The following is a 6,844-nucleotide window of genomic DNA, read 5'->3' on the forward strand; positions in this document are numbered from 1 at the left end:
GCTTCCTCCGCCCGCAGCGGCAGCCTCCTCGGCCTGGCCGGCAGATGCGCGACGGGGCGGAGGAGAACCGGGGAGAGAAGGAGGAGACGCCGGCGCGGAGCCGGGGTTGGCAGCAGCTCCCCTTGGCCGCCTTCCCGCCTCTTACCCGCCCCCGCTATCCCACCCGCGCCGCAGCCAGGAGAAAACCGGGCAAAGGTAGGGAACGGCTCGCCGGGTACCGAAAACTCGGGGACGGCGGCGGCGGCGGCGGCGGCGGCGGCGGGGCCCGTCCTGCGCTTCCCCGTCCCGAGGGTGGTCCCTGGGCACCGGCGGGCACCTGCGGGAAGGATGGAGCTGAACCCCCTTCACCTCCTTGCCCGAAGCCCGGCAGACGGGCTTCTCCGCCTCTCAGGTGAACAGGGGGTGATTGCTGTTAATTGTATGTGGGGGAGAATATGTGTTAATTGCGTTATCTTTTGCGAAAGAGGTGAACTTTTCTCAGCTCTGGGATTTTCCAGCCGTTCCTCTCGGCTCCGGGAGCGGGTTTTGCTCGGTGGTTTGCTCCAGGGCTACCGCAGTGTGGCTGCGTTAATCAGTAGGGGTTTCATTTTACATACTTAACGCTAATAACGCTAATTAAGGTGGTTTTTTTTTTTTTTTTTAAGATAACTCATATAAGAGTGTACTCGCTGTAACTTTAACAGGCATTTTAAAGTATTTTCCACATACCTTTTCTGTAGGTATGCTTTGCCACGTGGGGTGCAAATGCAACCCTACAAAATCTTCTAAGCCTTGAAGAGACTACCACTGTGAATAACTTTCTCATTTTTCAGATTTGAGCCCTTAATTTTTATTCTGAAATACATAAACGAGACATAGAAGCAAATACTGAAGTCTCCAAGTATTTACAGTCTGTATTTGAAACAACTATATTTATTATATATATATTTAAAAAATCTAGCTAAAGTTGTTTAAAGGTTTATACATCTGCATGTTATATTCAAGCTACTTTAGAATTCCAGGGTCTGCCATGTGAATTCTGTATTAATCATGTCTTATTTTTAAATGAATGGAATTTCACACTGAAAATATTTGTGGCATATTAAAGCAATATCCATGGTCTGGCTTAGACTAACAAAATCCAGAAAATTCAGCATGGAAGCAAAGCATTTATCCTCATTTCACCTTTGTATCCTGGGTTTCTAGACATTTCTTCTCACAAATTATGTAGTTATTCATTGTTTGACCCTTCCACGACTTTAGGTTTAGTGAAGTGAGTAAATGCCAGGTGGCCAAGTTCTGCTCCCAATTACTTGAGACTTTATGCCATGGTAATTCTACTTGTTTCAGAGCTGTTATCCTAGATTTACCTGACTGTAACTGGATACTGAATTTGTTGAATACCTTCTGTCATATTTTGTGACTTTTGTTAGCTCAAGCCAGGCTCTTAGTACAGGATTTGTATGTAAATTGGATAACGCACAATTTAACTGATTCTCCTCTTTAATAGGATTTGCAGAATTGGAAATCTAGATGTAACACATGTTTTTAGTCGAGGCAAGAAACCACAGTGCTATTTTGTGTGGCTAAAAGCTATAAGCATTCAGTTCTGATGACCTTTTAGTGGAAATTCTGGTATGACGTAACTAAAAGCTTTAGGGAAACTATTTCATGTGTACACACATAAATAGCCTTGCAAAGTCAAGATGAGAAGGACTTTTAAAGTTAAAAAAAGTCTTAAAGAATTCCAGCAATGACATTCTGAAATAGAGACAAATATAGGAAGCTCATATTTTCCTCTCTGGTGGCTGGACCTCAGAGGCATCACGGATTTCTGCATCTGGCTTCCTCTTAGTGTGAGGTGGGTCCCACCATGGTCTAGGACCCCAAGAAAAGTTACAGGAGGCCTGTGGAGAGCTGCAGGGATTTAACACGGGATGGAAGATTTACTGATTTCTAAGTCAGGTTCTAGGTTTGATCCATCTTTAGGAGGCGTTTAGGTAAAGTTTGCTTGCAGTGTAAGAACCTGGAAAGACATACTTTAAATTATTAAAGTCGGTAAGGGAAAAAAGCCTATCTTTTTTTACTGTACAGAAATTATATCCACGTATGAGTCCTTAGAAATGGATTGGCAAAAACTTACTTAAATATTGTCACGCTACTTTTAATTGAAAGCAAATTTGATAATGCTTATTTGAAGTATCACTTTTGATAGCAGTATCCCTGTTTGGGAGGAAACACATGGTTTAAGGCCTCATCTTGCATGTGAGACTCAAAGAACTGTTTGTCATATGAAAGGGAAAGTTAAGGTAAATATTCTGAAATCTGCTGAGCTGCAGCCTAATCTAAATGTTATACAAAGGTAAAAAATCTGTAATTGTGAATTCTGTCACTACAGTTCTTCACCATGTTTCTTTTTCATTTTTCCAAGTAAATGTCAATTGATTCCTCTCATGTAAACTTTGGAGTAAGATAGATTTGCAGTGACGTCTCTGCATTACATAATTCCAAGTGGTATCCATATGCAATACCAATTAAGAAAAAGCATAAATAGGAGAATACATTGGGGCTTGAGAGGACTGAATCACTCACCACTTCTGCCAATGGATGTAGCTGGCTGAAGAAGCCCGTCATTTTGAAATGTGCCATTGTACACTGCATTCAGATGATGTGGAAAAGTTTGAAAGCTGTGAAACTCATCATTCCTGACTAGCAGCTGTGGACATGGTGATACAAATCTCTTCCTTACGAGAGGTTAAAATAAAGACTGCGCCTTGGTAATTACCAGATAAAGCAATCTGGCTTGCAGGAGTTGTAATAGGTAAGAGAAAAGTCCACCTGATGTTTTAACATGAGGAAGACTTCTCTCACAACAAGCAGGAGTGAAATTCAAGGGCACTCAGTACTCGATACGGTGTAAAGCGACAAAGATGCTGGCATAGGAGCAATCAGAGGTGCTGCCCTGCAAAAGGGGAGGTGCTGGATATTTACTGGGAAGGCTGCAGTCAGGTCTGCAGAATTCGAGTTCTCCCTAATTTTATCCCTAGGACCTCAGCCACTCTTTGTGGAGGAAGACAGGGGTTTAAACTCCTTGATCTAGAACAGCTGCTCAACCTTTTTTAGTTTTTTGTACAGAAAGAAGCTTATAGTTGCAAATTTTATTGGTTCTTTAAACCTAAACACTTCTTCATATTTCAGTTTTTTTCTCATGACTGTAACAGAAATAGATTCTGAAATCTTCCTAGTACAAAGTGTATTTACATGTGTTGATGAGTTTTAGAAAACACTTGCTCCAGATTTAAGTGTGTTTTACCAAATCATTTTTTACTGCTTAAATGTTCATCTTTGAAAAAGTGGAAACACTTCCTGAGTATGAAACTAGAAGACACGTTTCCTATCCTGCCTGTGCATCTAATAGTCACCTCCTGTATCATCAAAGACAAATTAGTGAATGTTCTGCTTTTGTAGGTATAATGTAGAAAAAAATAAACTTGAAGCTTGCTCAAAAAAATGAAACACCATGATGCCCAGTGAATGGAAGCTATCTAAGTTCTTAAAAAGTTTACTGGAGTCGTATATAGTTTTTTTAAGTAATTCTGATAAAGTTGAGCTAAGCCTTCCTGGTCAAAATACCCAAACACAAGAATATCTACTTACTTACACGGAAATTAGTGCTTTGGTTATTCTATTTATTTTGCAGTATCAAGTCACTATTTTACTTGATATAATTCTAAAAATTAGATTGCTCTGTAAAATACTTTGGTTATGGCAGTCCCAGTACAAGTGAAAATTATTGCAAAGATGTCACAGAAGGCAGAATTTGGGTCCTTAATTGCTTGAGGGTGCGTGATACCACTTCTGAAATGTGGACATTACAAATAGACTCTCCAGGAATAACATCACATCACTACCCACATGCATCTGTGGGTAGTTGGTTAAGCTTTTTTGGAAGATTCACAGGCTGGCTAGTTAATAATCATCCCTCGATTACATATATAACAGAGTACACAAGAGCTCATAAACCAGTTGGGAACATTTCTGCTTTTTCTTTGTCTCGCTTTTTCCTCTGTCCCATCCTCTTCTGTCTCATATACATGTTTTGTAAATAAAAAAAATTATATTAATGGAATTACCAGTTAGTCTCTCTAAGTGAAACAACCTCCAAGATGCCAAATGTGGGCTAGCTGCTCAAGTACAGTCAGTTCTTGGATTATTTTTTTTTTTTTTCCATTTTATGACTTGTAAAATGAGGAATAACATAGTTTGAATATCATTTAATGGCAGAACTGGAAATAGGCTACAAGTCTGCTGATTCCCATCCATGCTACCGGGACAGTGGTGGGGGAAAAAAGGGAAATTTAAAACATATTTCCTAAAAGTCAGTAGAAAAGAGTTAAAGTAAACTGGTCAAACTGTATAGTCCACCAGGACCCTTAATACTTATAGGGATAGCTTATCTGGAAATGGTTATGGTACCCATTCTGTCTCCTTCGATGGTTTTGCTGTCTATGGACCAGCAGCCTCTCTGTGCTCCACAGCTCGAGGTGTTAAGGTGAAACACCAGGTTGTGATTTGTGGCAGACAGCTGTTGGTCGGAAACACAAACAGACATTGTATAAACATGTATCCAATATAAGCCACCTCACTGATGACTTTCACTTCCAAATATTCTCTGCTATGTTTGCGAACATGCATGTTTTTATTATGTGTGTTTTGCTGGCATGAAAAATGTGACAAAATTATTTACTTCAATTTCTGAGAGTGACTTTAGAACTTACAGTGTTTGTGCTTTTCAAGATTTCAGCAAATACCAACCAAACATCTGTTACCGGTGATGTTGTGTTGTTAGGGCAAAGAGGTGTTAGTGAGACTAAAGTATCCACAGGTTTGGTGTCTCCTCTATCTTCATTCCATACATTTGGGTACCTTGTACGCAGATTTTAAGGAAGACCTTGAAATGCAAAATTAACTTTAAAACTGGTGTTTTTTCAACGTGCTGGTTAAGATGGTGCTTGTGTTAGGCCTATGTTGAACAACTGTCTCACTTAAGTCTTCTGAATGATCCAGTATATAGAGAGAGGTGTATTGCTCCCATTAATTTTTAAAGGATTTAAGAATTGGTACAATAGATCGTGGTTTTGTTCATCAAGTTTTTTGTGTGTTTCAGATATTTCTCTTTCCAGCTTTTATAAAAACAATTTGAAAAGACACTTCAAACTCTTTTTGTGGTTACAGAAACTTTGTTGCTGCAGGTATTTGTTGTACTTCTTCAGCTTACAAGAGGGTGATACAGCATGTGAAATTTCAAAATAAATACCCTAGCTTCTCCAAGTAATTATTTTATAAATAGACTGAAATGCTTTAATTTTCACAAAAATGTTACCTGTCAAAGTTGGCAAAAATCCTCTGATCCTATGAAATTATCTACTGCTTTTCGGAACCAGACATGCCTAGTTGTGCGCACAAAAGTGTCTTTGGGGAATAGAACATATTCTCGTGCCTTTTAAGTGTTTGTTCCTGATACTGAAGATGAATTTGAAGATTAACATTAAAAAAAATAATCAGAAAATCAGACAGAGGTAGAGAGCACACAATATAATACTTGTGCAGCTGAGGTTTTTGGAAATAAAATGTTGTGCTATGTTGTTGTTATAATAGCCGGTAGTCTGAGTGGCCTGCTAAATTGAAAGTTACATAAGGATTTTCAGCGTTGTCTGTGTCTGAATGTTGTTCTTTCATACTCATAACTTAATGAAAGACTGACCTTTCCTGCTGAAATTTTTATGTTCGGTTTTAGTCCAGAAGTTGACTTTCCTGGAAAGCTTATGGGAAAAATCCTTTGCCTAGTTTTAATTAAAAATAAATAAATAAATTATATGCACTTCCAATTTGAAATGTAGCTGGGGAAAGAGGCTTGCACAAAAGTGTCTTTGCGGAATAGAACACATTCTCATGCTTTTTAAGTGTTTGTTCCTGATACTGAAGATGAATATAGAGATTACCATTAAAAAAAAAAATCAGAAAATCAGACAGAGGTAGAGAGCACACAATATAACACCTGTGCAGCTGACGTTTTTGGAAATAAAATGTTGTGCTATGTTGTTGTTATAATAGGTGGTAGTCTGGAGTGGCCTGCTAAATTGAAAGTTACATAAGGATTTTCAGCGTTGTCTGTGTCTGAATGTTGTTCTTTCATACTCATAACTTAATGAAAGACTGACCTTTCCTGCTGAAATTTTTATGTTCGGTTTTAGTCCAGAAGTTGACTTTCCTGGAAAGCTTATGGGAAAAATCCTTTGCCTAGTTTTAATTAAAAATAAATAAATAAATTATATGCACTTCCAATTTGAAATGTAGCTGGGGAAAGAGGCTGCTGTTTTATAAGCCCAACTATATAATTTGACAGCTATAGCCCGGCCATTTCTCATTGAGTGTTTAATTACTTTGGAAATAAAAGATTGAAGAAATATTTTTAAAATCTGGTGTCTGTTTCTAGTTTATTCTTAGTTGCTTTATGCTATTTGTTTTTTGAAAGACTTGTATTGCTGTGCTTTTAAAATGCTGTAAATTAGCATGAATTAACATGTTACAGTTGCTGCTGCCTTTGGTGGGTTAAGGCTTCCTTGGATTCTCACTTAGGCCTTAAGGGAAATGGTTATACCCACTATGTAAAGCAGCTTTTATTATTGATGAGAATTAGAGTTTTTGGTGGTGGATTGCAGCATTGATTACAAGATCCTTGATCACACATGAGCTCTGTAACCTGAACACCCTGGTAAGTTGGAAGAGGTAGTTGCCTTTTACCTCTCAGAAATAGGTCCTGAAATCCCAAAGCTATAAATACCTACAAGAGTGGTTACCTGAT

This window comes from Calidris pugnax, unplaced genomic scaffold (genome assembly GCF_001431845.1).
Source record: "Calidris pugnax isolate Ruff unplaced genomic scaffold, ASM143184v1 scaffold8, whole genome shotgun sequence".
Classification (NCBI taxonomy): Eukaryota; Metazoa; Chordata; class Aves; order Charadriiformes; family Scolopacidae; genus Calidris; species Calidris pugnax.